The sequence below is a fragment of the Rattus norvegicus genome, chromosome 16 (assembly GCF_036323735.1).
Source record: "Rattus norvegicus strain BN/NHsdMcwi chromosome 16, GRCr8, whole genome shotgun sequence".
NCBI lineage: Eukaryota > Metazoa > Chordata > Mammalia > Rodentia > Muridae > Rattus > Rattus norvegicus.
The window spans coordinates 5099371-5113732 of NC_086034.1; the positions used below are offsets into that span (position 1 = coordinate 5099371).

The 14362-nt window shown below is 46.2% G+C and overlaps 1 long non-coding RNA gene across 1 annotated transcript; it reads right to left on the reverse strand.

Moving 5' to 3' along the window:
- Positions 1–11027: 11027 nt before the first annotated feature.
- LOC134482314 (uncharacterized) lies at positions 11028–12922 on the reverse strand. Its single transcript, XR_010058348.1, has 2 exons — positions 12728–12922; positions 11028–12405 (listed from the first exon to the last, which is right to left on the reverse strand). It is a non-coding gene; the product is annotated as an uncharacterized LOC134482314 (long non-coding RNA).
- Positions 12923–14362: the final 1440 nt, after the last annotated feature.

A 14362-nucleotide genomic window follows, 5' to 3' on the forward strand; every position in this document is an offset into this window, starting at 1 on the left:
GGAGAAGGTGGCTTGAGTAGAAAAATTTTAAAACGTCATGATGTGTCTGAATCTATTTTATGTGGTTGTTATAAACTATCTGATGCCAGACACTTTATAAAGAAAAGAGAGTCACTCAGCCCACAGTTTTGGATGGTACGTAAGGTGGCTTCATCTGTTTCCATCTGTGTCAAGACATAGCAGATGGCAGCATGGATGGATACGTGTGGAAGAGAAGGATCACGTGCTGAGACAGGAAGCAGGAGACCGAGGAAAGAGCAGGGATGCCGTCGGTATAACTGCCACGCCCAGACCTGACCTACTCCTAGGAGACCAAAATTAATCCACCCATGAAGGTGAGACCTCTATGATCTAATGACCTTCCAAGGGCCCAGCTTTTAAGACTCCCACCCTATCTACGCATGGGAACCAAACCTCCTCCAAGAACCTTTGGTGACAAACCACACCCAAACCAGAGCACCTGGTGAAGACAGAGCGAGAGAAAGGAAAACACGTCACACCGTCACACCGTAGGATCCTTAACCAGCACTCTTTCTTGCTTTGTTGACAAGAGATCCTGTGCTCCACTTAGCACCGAATCCAGCAAAATCTGCCTTGCATTCTGCAGCCCCACTAATGTCTCCAGTCAAAAAATTACTTCTAATCTTTCTATGCTTATTAACCTAACCGGGCCTAGGGATTTCAGATTAGGACCCTTCATATGCTAATTAGCCACCCCAGGGTGTGGGATAGAATTAATTTGTCCCTTTCAAGACTGAGAGCCACCAACCCAACCTAACAGAAGAGAAGCAGAGGGGTGGGAAAGAGGCGGAGGGAATGGACATGCTACTTCAGCCAAGGTGGCTGGGGAAGACCATGGAACTCTGGGCCAGTCAAGTATGGTGTAGAGATGGGTCTGTCATGCAGACTATAGTCGTTCACCACCTATCAGTGGGGATAGAGTCTGGAAGGGAATTGTAGAGCGCACTGACGGTAAAGAAGATGCCTCATTAAAGGATCTGACCTTAAGTGACGGGCGAGCCGTCTGTAGTCTCAGGACATGATTCGGGTAACTGTCCTTGCCTGAAAACAACACTCACGGCATGCTCTTCACTTTGTAGAAAATATTCTGGTTTCATATAGACCTGAAAAGGACCCTCCATGGTGTGACCTCTACTAAAGAACATCCTGGAAGCCCTTCCAGGTGTGCTAGACCCCACCCCCAGATTTCTCTAATGACCACAGTAGCTGTTTCTAGCCCCTCAAGGTGGGAAAGTGCCCAGACCAGGCCCTGCACTACAGAACAAATAAATAAATAAATAGCCCTATAGAATTAAATACATACATACATACATACATACATACATACATACATACATACATACTCCAAATCAGGCCACAAAAATCCCACCAATACCTGAGATTGCCCTAAGATCAGATCACAAAATCCCTCTAATACCAGGCTACCATGGAAAGACACACACACACACACACACACACACACACACACACACAAGTCTATATAAAGCCTGCCTCCTGTTCAGTTCTTTGCTGCTTCTCTCTAGAGCAGAGGCAGCCACCTATCTGGGTTTTTCCCAAAACATCTCTTGTGTGAGGTTTGTTGTGTGTTGTGACTTTGTGGAATTCCTTGGCTCCTGCCTGCCAGGATATGTATCACTTACACACCTGAGAGAAGGTTTCCACCTTCAATAGTGATTTTATACACTTTCTGTTTACCTAACACACACACACGCACACACGCACACACACACACAGAATCTCATCCCATAGGCTGTCCTTGACCCATCTTCTTGCTTCCTCTGTACAGTGCTAGTATTCCAGGCCCACGTAGCCCTGCTCAGTCGTTGTTTGCACTTTAAATAATGATATCAGAATGCCATTGTGACTTTAAGAGCTGACCTGATTTTCAAGAAGAACCACCCTTCGTTATATAGCAGACTAGGAGCCCACGTTCTCTCCTCTTACCTTTACCCTGGGGGATTTGCCTCCTCTGTTCTTTAACTTCCTTCTACCTTAGGTGATGGTATTGGAGCTCACACATAGAAAATGTGTAAAGACTAAGTAAGCCGGTCGGTCCACATACAGGCCTCCAGACTTGCTGGACAGCCCGTCAGTATTCATGGGGCTGATGTCATCACAGGGCTGATGTCATTATCTGCTTAAGCTGCTCACTGGTTGAAGAAGACTGTAGGGGAAGGAGTGGGAATGCTTGAGCCTTCTCTGAGGTTCAGAGTCATGGGAGCCTGTGAAAGCCTGACACGGCCGTGCCCCGCCTGAGGACCTGTGATCCCATAAGGCCTCAGCCTGGTTCTTAGTCCATAAGCAGGATGATCTGTTGGCCTTAGGGTCAAATCCTGGGCCCTAGTAGCAGTCCTAAAAAGTGAGGCTCACCCACTCTTACTCAGTAGCACAAATGAATAGCAACAAAAAATGAAGAAGGAAATCATTCCATGTGGTCACACTGGGAAGGATAATGAAGAACCCAGTACCCACCCCTCACCACACACACAAGTCCATCTCTGGGGTCCTCCCAGGAGGCTTAGGTTTAAATAGAAGGCCAGGATACCAAGGCTAAGCACACAGTAAAGGTGTTGTTTCACCCATCGCTGTCCTCTTGGCTGCAGTCTCTCCTGCAGGGTGCTCTGACAGGAACTGTGTGGCATCTCTTTATGGGAGAAAAGTTCCTCCTGTGACTGTCACCAGGCTCCAGCCTCTTCCCTCATCATGCATGAGATTTCCCGGAAAATTCCAATGCTCTGGGGACATCGTCTCAATGGTCTGTTAGCTACAGGGAACAAAGTGTCTCTTGAGAACATCTTCATTCCTGCCACAGTGTGTATAGCTTGGAGAAAGACCATTCCTACCTGCCCTGCCTCTCCTGAAGTCAGAAGCTTTAGTGGGACGTGACTCTCTGTGGAGAGCCAGAACGCAGCTGGGATAACACCTACTTGGCCTGCAGGGGTCAGGGCAGAAGGGATTGCTGGGAAGGGGGAAACAAGGTGTGGCCCCAAATGTTAACAAAACAAGCTCTTCTACCTGGAGACTTAACTAGAACCATGCTGCAGGAAAGACAGTTCTGCACCTCCAGGTTCATCAGCCAATTACACACCAGGTCTACTCATTCCTTCTGTTTCTACCCTAACTGATGGTTGGTTGGTTTCCTACTGTTGTGTTCCCCACACTAGCACACAAATGGCTGCTAGAGACACTCAGAATTCATAGGCACCTTGTAAGAACGGGTTCTGAAAAGCGTGCTAACCACCCACTTCCGTGGACTCTGAGGCAGGTGCCAGATGTGGGGTGGAGCTATAATGCCCATCACAGCAGCAGAGATTTTCTCTCTACTCCATAAAACATTATAACAAGTGTAATCAGAAGGCTTCATTCTGCAAGGAGATCCTCGTGCCTTGAAGGGCACCTGCCGTTATAGAGCCCGTCCACCCACAACGAATGCTCCAATCTGTGGAAGGAGCCGACACCTTTGACAGGGTCTGTCCGGCAACAAAAGCAAAGCAAGGTAACTTATCTTCTGTGCCCATCTCTCCACCACTGCAGAGAACGGGAAAGCAGTGTCAGGAAGAATTGCCCTCCTCCATGGTGGCTATCTCCTTCCTCCACCCTGAATCCGGTTGCCAGGTATGAAGCTGGCAAATTGGTTTTAACAGTGAGCAATGCTTTGGTTTGCTCCCATTCCCCAAGATCAGAGTCGGAGGCATAGGCAGTTAATTATCAGAGCAGTGTGCCCACTGAGATCTGTGCTTCCCCTGTGTCATGGCATTGTCATAAAGGCCGGGAGGAATGGGTGTGCCTTTTTTCTTCTTCCCTAGATTGATGTCGAGCCCTCTGAGGCTTTAGACCAGCGGTTCTCAGCCCTCCTAATCCTGTGACACTTTAGCACAATTTCTCATGTTGTGGTGAGCCCCAACCATAACATTATTTTTGTTGCTACTTCATAAGTGTAATGTTGCTATTGTTATGAATCATAATATAAATATCCGTGTTTTAGGTCTTAGGCAACCCCTGTGAAAGAGTCGTTCAACACACATGGGTTGAAAACCATTGCCTTAAAAGCTGGAAGAGCTACCCTACAAAAGTGTATGGGGCCTTGAGTCCCCCTGTAGTCTCCCTAGCTGCTAGGAGGCACCGCACGAGAGTCTCAGCCAGGTGAGAAATAAAAATCTTTTGCCCCAAAGCACTAGCACATGGGGTGTCTCTGCGGTTGTCACCTTCCTAACATTACACCACAGTTGGAAAACATGGAGATATAAGAGAGCCAGCTCCATGTCACCTGAGGGGCCAGAACCACTCCTTGATTTCCAGGCTATAACCTGAAGCAAAATTCCTCAGGGCTGGCCTAACAGAGGAAAGAGTAAAGACAATAGCTTCCTAAAAAGAAGGAATAGCCTGCATCTGGCCATTCAGGTAGAAAAAAGAAAATGGGTGCCCCAGGGCCTGAGAAGCTGGACAAGTAGAGCAGTGGAAGAGAAGGGGGAGGAGCAGGAGAAACCAGAGGGAGGAGCTGGTGGAGGGAAACTGAGGCTGAAATTCTATGATCCCAGGATGTCAGGAGACTGAGGCAAAAGGACCATGAGTCAAGGTCAGCCTGGGCACTTTAGAGAGACCCCGTCTCAAACCTAATGTAGTTGGTATAGTCTAGGGAGACACAGCTAAGATGGTTACGCACTTGCCTAATATGCATGCAGACCTGATTATGTAAAACAACTCCAGCGAAGCACACCTACACTGTAGCACTTGGGAAGTAGAGGCAGGAAAGTCAGTTCAAGATGACCCTTGGTGGGGCTAGGGAGATGGCTCAGGGGTTAAGAGCACTGACTGCTCTTCCAGAGGTACTGAGTTCAAATCCCAGCAACCACATGGTGGCTCACAACCATCTGTAATGGGATCTGATGCCCTCTTCTGGTGTGTCTGCAGACAGCTACAGTGTACTTATATATAATAAATAAATCTTTAAAAAAAAAAAAAGATGACCCTTGGCTACATAGCATGTTGAAAGACATCCTCATGATGACGATGATGATGGTGGTGGTGATGGTGATGATGAAAATATAATAATAATAATAATAATAAGAAGAAGAAGAAGAAGAAGAAGAAGAAGAAGAAGAAAAGAAGAAGAAGAAGAAGAAGAAGAAGAAGAAGAAGAAGAAGAAGAAGAAGAAGAAGAAGAAGAAGAAGAAGAAGAAGAAGAAGAATAGCAGCTAAGGTCCTTGTCACCCATCCCTCAAACCCACAGCTTTGTGCTGAAGAGCTTGGGAAATTACAGCAGGGTTTCCATGGGAAAGTGACACGTGAGATTTATGTTTTGAGAAGATCCCTATGACCGTAGCATAGAAAATCAACTGAAGTGCTCTTGAAGGAATCTGGCTTGTTGTTTCCTTTTCCTGCCAATGATGTGAGGTGAGTAGCTACCGCTGGATCCTGGAGGCCTTCCCACACTTCGCCGGCCTTGGGATTTGGGGCAACGACAGTGCTGAGCTGTAGAGGGTAGCATGAGTGAATTTTGTTTACATGTCAAGTCAGATGAGCATCTAGGGCCTTAGAGGGGACTCGAACATGGGCAAGAGCAGGCAACTAGTACCTCTGATTTCGGTGATGGTTATGGTGCCCCAGCCAGCCCTATTCACAGGGTCTCCATCAAATTCCTCAAAACTCAGAGGGGAAGATCTCTAACCACTGGCTCTCCTGCCAAAGCACACATAGGCTTGAGCTGCTGGGAGAGGAGGCTTCCCACCCTTTATCAACCCAACACACACACACACACATACACACACACACACACACACATGCATGTATACACATCACAGCACACACACACATGAATATACATACCATATCTCACATATACACACATCACACACACACATACACACATACGCACATTCATGTGCACACATCACATGACACACACGTGCACATATACACCATATCTCACACACACACATACACAGATGCATGCACACACATCACACCAAACAAACCCATATCACACATACACACATGTATGTACACACATCATATCACACACATGCAAATACACACTATATCACACACATACACACCACACACATATGCATCACAAACAAACAAACACACACACGCATACATGCATGTATACACATCACACCACACACACATGAACATACATGCCATATCTCACATATACACACATCACACACACACATACACACATTCATGTGCACACATCACATGACACACACGTGCACATACACACCATCTCTCACACACACACATATATGATACATGTACACACATCACACCAAACAAATTCATATCACACATCACACATGTATGTACACACATCATATCACACACATGCAAATACACACTACATCACACACATACACACCACACACATACACATCACAAACAAACAAACACACACACACACTCCACTAACCATGCTCACAGACACATACACCCCTTCTTTCCAGAGCTCCCTAAGAAAAGGAAGAACAAAGCTCTTCCCCGACTCACTCTCTGCAAGGACCATCCGCTTTCCCTGCATCCTGTTCATAAAACAAAGAATAGAACACACACATGCTAACCCCCTGCAGGGCCCCAGCAGAGCAGGGATGTATACGGAGGAGCACTTGTCTACCCTGTAGTATCTCTAAGTACTTTTTACGTTTGGGGTTGGTTGTAGTGTTTCTGAGACCACAGTCCTACTGCACAGCCCAGAGGGGTCTCAAATCCTCCATCCTCCCTGCCTCTGCATCCCGAGTGCTGGGATTACCTGACTCCTTAAACCACGGACCGCAGAGAAATGGAAACACATGCTTTTGACCCCTCTGTAGGGTAGTATGGCTAAATTCTGCTAGGGAATGGTACCAAAAGCTTATACTCAAGTAGGTGACAAAATTTATCCTCTTCAGGAAGAGAGCTACTGAGAACACGACCCATTAAATTTGCAAGGGTCCTCTCTACAGAGACCACTAATGGGAGTTTCTCTCTGCTCTAGATTCCAGGAATTACTGTTCTGGTTCTGACCATCTGACTTGTCGTGGGACTGATAATCTTGCCCTATGAATTGCTAGAGAGCTGGGGGCACACACATGTGCATGTGGTCTGATGTGTGTGCACGGTGTGATCTATGACATCCCACAAGGGAATGGTGCCTCCTGAGATCTTTTGTTTCTCCTCCTCAGTTTCCCTCTGCCCTCATTTCTTCATTGCTAACTTTTACTTGTATCTTCTTGTAACACGGGGGGTTTTGAAGCCTATCCTAACTGCTTGTTGAAGCATGGTGGAAATGAAACTTGATTAAAAAGCAGCTCTATAAAGGTTTGGCAGGTCACCTCTGATGGCACGATGCTTCTTCGTCCAGCATGAGCAAAGACCTTTGTTTGATATCCTGCACTGCATAAAACCTGGTGAAATCAGGGGTGGTGACACATGCCTGTAATCCCAACAGCCGGAAGGCAGGAAGACCAGAAGCTATGTAGTGAATAGATGGCCAGCCTTGACCATGAGACTCTCTTTAAAAAGGTAAAACTTTGGCTGTCTTTTGCCGTCATTGCTACAGAGCAGCTGCTGGTGATAACATGCTCACCACTCGAGTGGAGCAGAACTCCCGACAATGAACTGGGGCAGGAAGCAGGAGAATAATTACAAATGGCGTAGCTTAGCAGAGACATAAAAGACCTTTAGGATATTTCCTAGTTCTATTCAGTGCAGAATTAATCAGATAGAATGAAAAGAATAGTCAGCCATCCACCCACATCTGGAAAGATAGAAAAGACTGTTGGGTGCAGTCTAGCTGGGTGTCTACCACTGATGGCCTTTAGGGACTCTCATGAACCAAGTCTTCAACAATTCTTCATGGAACCGAATGCTTGCCTCTTTGTTATGTCTGTGAGTGTGTTATAATGCTGGTCATTCTAAACAGCAACTCTCCTGCTGTGGCTCTTCTCTACCTACCCCCTTACCTATCTGTCCATTTACCTAGACAGTCATCCATTAACACGATGATGAGTTTACTTTAAACCTTCATAGAAACTGGGACTTGGCCACTCATCCTGGCTACCTCCTAGACTCGAACAGACGGGCTGTACTTGTTCTCCTTGATTCTCCTTTTTTTCTTTCTCTTTTCCTTGCCAAGTAATTGATCATACCCAAAGCTCTCTTCTAACTTTTCAGCCCTAGGCTTCACTTGCTCCAGAGTAATTCACCAATGACTTCCCTGAATATTCCTTGAATTTTAGCTGTGGAATCTAGTGTTTGTAATGACACGCCGAGTTTCTGATACAAGCCACTGCTTTCCATTTTCCTCTCCTCTTCTCCTGTATAAGTTTTTTCAGCAGATTAACAAGATGACTTAGATGATTGGGAAAGATGCAGCCTTAGGGTTTCCTAAAAAAAAAAACAGTGCCCTCCCCCACTTTCTTCCTCCTGCAGGGGCATCTATCTAGACAAATACTAAAGAATACTAAAGGACTAAAGAAAGTAATTCTGCACTTTGCACACAGCCTCCCAACAAATGCCAGCTTCCCACATCAACCTTTCTTCTAGAAGATCACATGAGCAGAGATGCTGGTGGGCACAGCAGTGGTCCTTATTTGCCTGTGACCCAGTGTTCCACATGAGGGCTTGGGGGAAAGATATCCTTTGTCTTCTCAAGCCCTGGTTCTGTCCGAAGTTCCTCAGCTTGTGGCACCTTTCACCAGCTTCAAATCCAACGAGTTCATGCTACAGCCTCCTTACACTGCCATCTTCTGGGTCTGTTCTCTCTTCAACCCCTTTCACCCACACTAAAGAGCCCTTTGGATGATGCTGAACATCCCTGGATAGCCCAGAACAATCTCCTTACGTATGTGAAGGTCCATTGATGAGGTTGTCCCTGTAACTTCCAGCCTCCTTGCTGTGAATGCAATGCAGTCGCCGATATTACCGATCAGGATGTGAATATCTTTGGAGGATGGTGGTTCTCTCAGCCAAAGTCCTTGAAGAGAAAGACTCATGGTCTCCATTAGAACGCCCGGTGCTCCCTTCTGCTCATTTGGTTTGCTTTTAAGACAGGGGCACACTATGGAGCTTGGGCTGGCCTCAAGTCCAGTCTTCCTGCCTCATTCTCCATAGAGATATGATTACAGTTATGCATCCAGCAACAACTGTGCAATTGTGACCTTCCTAACTTACTACTAGTTACTTTCAACCTTGTTTTTTAAAGATTTATTTACTTTATGAACACTGTAGCTGTCCTCAGACACGCCAGAAGAGGGCAGCAGATCCCATTACAGATGGTTGTGAGCCACCATGTGGTTGCTGGGACTCTCTGGCCCTACCATTTCAAGAGCATGGCGGAATCTCCCATGTTTGTCTCATTACTGTCACACTGGCGCATTTATTTCTTTTTTTCCCCCCAATACGCTGTTCAAAGGAGTGATGAAAGCGGTCATGAAGATTCTAATGGCCTGATACGGAACAATAAACAAGTATCCTTGTCATTGACTTTCAGGTGAGCTTCACTTCCCAGATCACCTTACTCCTCCACTCTGGCCAAGCGACCTGCAGTGCTGCTGGGAGACTGAGAGTGTGCTCGTCCTCTCTGTCTTGTTAATGAACATCCAAGGGGGAGCCAGTTTCCAGACCCCCTCCCTTCTCCTGCCACAGCAGTCACAGAGGAGTACGTTAGCAAAGACACAGCATAAGAGAGGCAGTCCCTGGAATGTTAAGTCCACGGAAGAGGGCAGCTGCTCAGAGACCTGCTCTGTCTTACAGCAGACTCACGTGAGTGATGCCAGAACGGTTCTTATGCTAAGCCAGTTGGGCTGGTTTTTTTTTTTTTTACCATAACATACATTGCCTGGCTTAATCAATATAAAGCCCCTCTATGAACTAGAAGTACCCTCTTCAGCGCCACCACCAAAAGGAGGGAAATAATTGCCACATCATTACTGGCATAACACTCAAGCTGGAGTGTTTCTGACACTTGTAAACCATCAGACTCAATTCCTAAATTACGTATAAAGGTCTGCTGCAAAAGGACAAGAGTAAAACGTTAATCTTCATATTGTCACGTTAATGAAAATGAACTTTGAGCTGAGCATGGGGGTGTAGGTCTTTAATCCCAGAACTCAAGAGACAGAAAGGCAGACAGAACCCTATGAGTTCATCCAAGGCCATCCTGGTCTACATAACAAGACCCTGCCTCAAAAGAGAAATGAGTCTTGAAATGCTAGTGGCCCAGCTTAACAGAACATTGTGTGATAACCTAGGTCCAATTCTCAGTACAGAAGCGGAGCTTCTGTAACCCTTTGTATGACATAGTACTCTTCGCCTGTTGGCAATGTATTAACCATAAGGTGGGATGAACCAGAGATTCGGAGGAAAAACCATTTGGCTACATGACTCATGCTGACAAAGGTCAAACCACCACTGATCTGTGCACGACATCTAAAATCCATTGGATGTTAAGAAAGAGTCGAACGTTTGCTTTCTTCGATGAACCCTAACACCAATCAGAAGTGCGTAACTCAAGTGTTCTGGCCACAGTGGTGTGGGTACCACGGGAGTCTAACAAGCATTCTCGGATGAGTATAGAATGATTGACACTGAATGGTGAATGATCTTTATGGCAGAGAACATTCAGAATGCACTTCCTATTTTGAAGTCAGCACCCAAACCAAAGATTTGCCCCTTGTTGCCAAGCCTCCAGGACTCCCCATGAGAGCTTTTAAGTACTGCTCTGGACTTCCTCTGTGGGCTTCTGAAACTCTCTACCTCGCTGAGATCAAGCCTAGACTCTCCTATTCAGATTTTCTCCTTCTCCAGTTTGCACAGAGACAGCTTAAAGTCTGCCACCTTAACCCAGAACCTGAACATCTAGGTCTGTCCTGGTAATTGCTCGATAGCTTTCAATAGTTTGCAACTCGAACTTCTCAAATTAATTTGTGTCTCCCTATTGGGATAGACCTAAATGATTGGGCCAGCCGTATGGAATATCAATTTCACATGCAAATGAGGCATTAGTAATCACTGACTACAGCACATTCTGGTGAGCAGTGAGACATTTATTATTTATCAAACACAAGATTAAGAGACAGTTTGGATCAAAAGTCCTGTTGCGAAGAATTTAATAAAAAACTTCCCTAATTTTCAGAATAAAAGAGAATAAATTAGTCAGTCGTTACATGACCTTCACTGCTTAGGGAACTGAGCTACCCTGGAAACTGCAAATTGGGGTGTTGGTTTCATCCTTGGGCTGCCGTGCACCTTAGGGGACCACAAACAAGAGAAGCTGGCAGGGCAGATCTTGGGGAAAGATGAAGACAGAATACTGAGTGTCTGCATATACATACCTACCGGGCCACAGCTATGCCTGCGGTATGTCCAGGAATAAGTGGCGCAAAAATTCGCCCAAGGGCAAATCGGAAGCTAGCACTGAGGGACCTCCCAAGGACAGATAGCTGCTGAGGAAGAGAGCATCTGAAAGCTGTACACCCCTTTTGTAGAAAACCTTTTCTCTCTTCGTTTTATGCTGATTTACAGTGGGATTTTTGTTTGTTTGTTTGCCTTTGTTTTGAAAAAGGGTTTTACTCTGTAGCTCAGGCTAGCCTGGAATCCATTATCCTCCAGCCTCAATATCTCCTGGGTGCTGGAATTAAAGGCAGGTGTCACCGTGCTGGCCTTATTCTGATCCTTTTCATGTTTTCTCCCCACCCCCCTTATAGGCCAAATGACATCTCATTAGTGTTGTTACAGTGAAAACTGTCACCCAAAAGAGCCTTAGGCAATCAGCTTCAGATAAAGGAGGGCCGTTCCCTCTTCCTCCCCGCTGTCTCTGTACTCATCAGAAGAAACCCAGAAGGCGCAGCGAAGGGAAGTCAGAGGACGTTCTGATCCTTGGTGTCTGGTCGAAGGCATTGCCAGTGGCTGCAAATTGTGGAATGACACCAGCAGAGTTTTGGAGGGAAGGAGAACTCCTTTCCACTTCCCACAGCTCCCAAACACCTGCCTTGACTAGAGACGGATCAGAGGTGGTTTCGTGTTAGGGCTCCGTGGCATCACGTCAGACTTAGTCTCCCTTCCCCACTAACTGAACCCAGGTTGTAAAATAAGTCAGCTGCAGTGAAGAGGCCTCTACACGATGCTGGGCCACAGATCTCTCCGTCTGCCATGACACCGGGAAATGGTGATGAATTTTGATGGGGCAGAAAACAACCCTATATATGCTGACAGGGCAGCCAATGACAAAGGTCAGTGAGAAATCTATTTCAGAGGGAGGTTTTAGACACGCTCACACTTGCTCCTGTGTTTCTGGATAAGTGCCGGCCATTTCATAGGCGTGGTCCATGCAACGACACGTGTTTCTCAGATATGCCGGATTTAGATACTCAGTTGTATCCCACATAATGCAGAGACAATGATCTGAAAAATAAGAGTTTTGCTAAATAATTATACATCATTTTTGTAGAGCCTATAATTCCAGCCACGTAAGAGGCCGAGAAAGGCCTTCCTAGGCTCTAGAGTAAGTTCTCGAAGCCCAGAAAAGTTGGTGGGATCCTGTCTCAAATATAAAAAGTATATGTGGGTTGTGGTGGTTTGAATAAGAATGGCACCATAGGGGGCTGGGGATTTAGCTCAGTGGTAGAGCGCTTACCTAGGAAGCGCAAGGCCCTGGGTTCGGTCCCCAGCTCCGGAAAAAAAGAACCAAAAAAAAAAAAAAAAAAGAATGGCACCATAGACTCACGTGTTTGAATGCTTGGTCACCAGGGAGTGGCGCTATTAGGAGGTGTGGCCTTGTTGGAGGAAGTGCGTCACTGGGGGCGGGCTTTGAGGTCTCTGATGTGCATTCTCTTCCTGCTGCCTTCGAACCCAGATGTAGAACCCTCAGCTCCTTCTCCAGCACCACGTCTGTCTGTGCCACCGTGCTTCCTGCCATGACGATAATAAACTAAACCTCTGAACTGTAAGCCAGCGCCAATAAAATGATTTATGTTATAAGAGTTGTGTACCCATGGTGTCTCTTCATAGCAATAACAACCCGAATTCACAGAGGGGCAAAGCTACCACTTGTTGGGGGAGGAGCCCTGCCTAGCATCTGTAAGGGCTCTCATTCAGTCCCCAGTACCAAATCAAACAGGCAAACATTCTTTTAAAAAAAATTATATCATTATTTTCTGATACGAGCACACTGTAGCTGTCTCCAAACACACCAGAATAGATGGCTGTGAGTCACCATGTGGTTGCTGGGAATTGAACTCAGGACCTCTGGAAGAGCAGTTGGTACTCTTAGCTGCTGAGCCATCTCTCCAGCCCCAAACATCCTTGTTTACATGGTCTCTGATCAGTAATCAGTAATTGGGAGGACTTAAAAGAAACTGAACCAGCACACTTGATAGCTGAATTTTCCATGATGGCTCAGTGTTATTGTTAAAGCACCGGCCGAGGGGTTGGGGATTTAGCTCAGTGGTAGAGCGCTTGCCTAGGAAGCGCAAGGCCCTGGGTTCGGTCCCCAGCTCCGAAAAAAAGAACCAAAAAAAAAAAAAAAAGCACCGGCGAATGTTTGATGCACCCCCTTCTTTAGAGCAGCGGCTTCTACTGCAGATGTCTCAAAAGGGATTCTACAAACTGCTACATTGTATGAGGTGAAAGGGTCTGGGCGTAGAAGGATGCAACCATTGACCTGTGGGATTTGACTTCCCGTTGTGGGAATGGAAGCCATGGTAGAACTGAGCTTCATAGCATATGGGGGGTGGGGGGGGTGGGGGTGGGGGGCGGAGGGGGGGGGGGGAGCACTGTCAACATTCGAGGGAATTGCCTGGCCCTTGGAAAACAGGGGAAGTGTACTCATCCACTCAGCAGCACTTTTTCTAAGAGTGTCATTTCTCAATGATGAACTATTACATAAATACATCAATGAGCACAAGTTCCTGCCGTGGTGTGACTACATGCCTGGCTCCCACTATCCCATTATCCCTGCTGTGGTGTAACTCAAATTCCGTCTTACCACAAGCTGCTGACGCTGAAGCAGTAAAGAGCCAGCAAAAGGCATATGAACTGCAAGTCAAAGGCGTTCTCCTTTTCCTCTCTTCTTTTTTATGGGGGGATGGGGGGTGGGGTGGGGTCAACGTATTTTAAAAGCATCCCTTGCAATCATGAAGTATTATAAAAAAGACATTTTAAGAATCTGAAAGTACATTAAATCAGCACAAGAAAACAAATAGGAATGTGGCCTAATGTCATCTCACAGAATAAATTTAATGCACTAAAATTACTCCATTTAAAAAGTACTAAACGTTATGGAAGAATTTTTTAAAATTGAGAGGTCTGTATTCCGGAATGGCTGCCTTAATGACCAATACAAATTGTCAGATAAGAACCT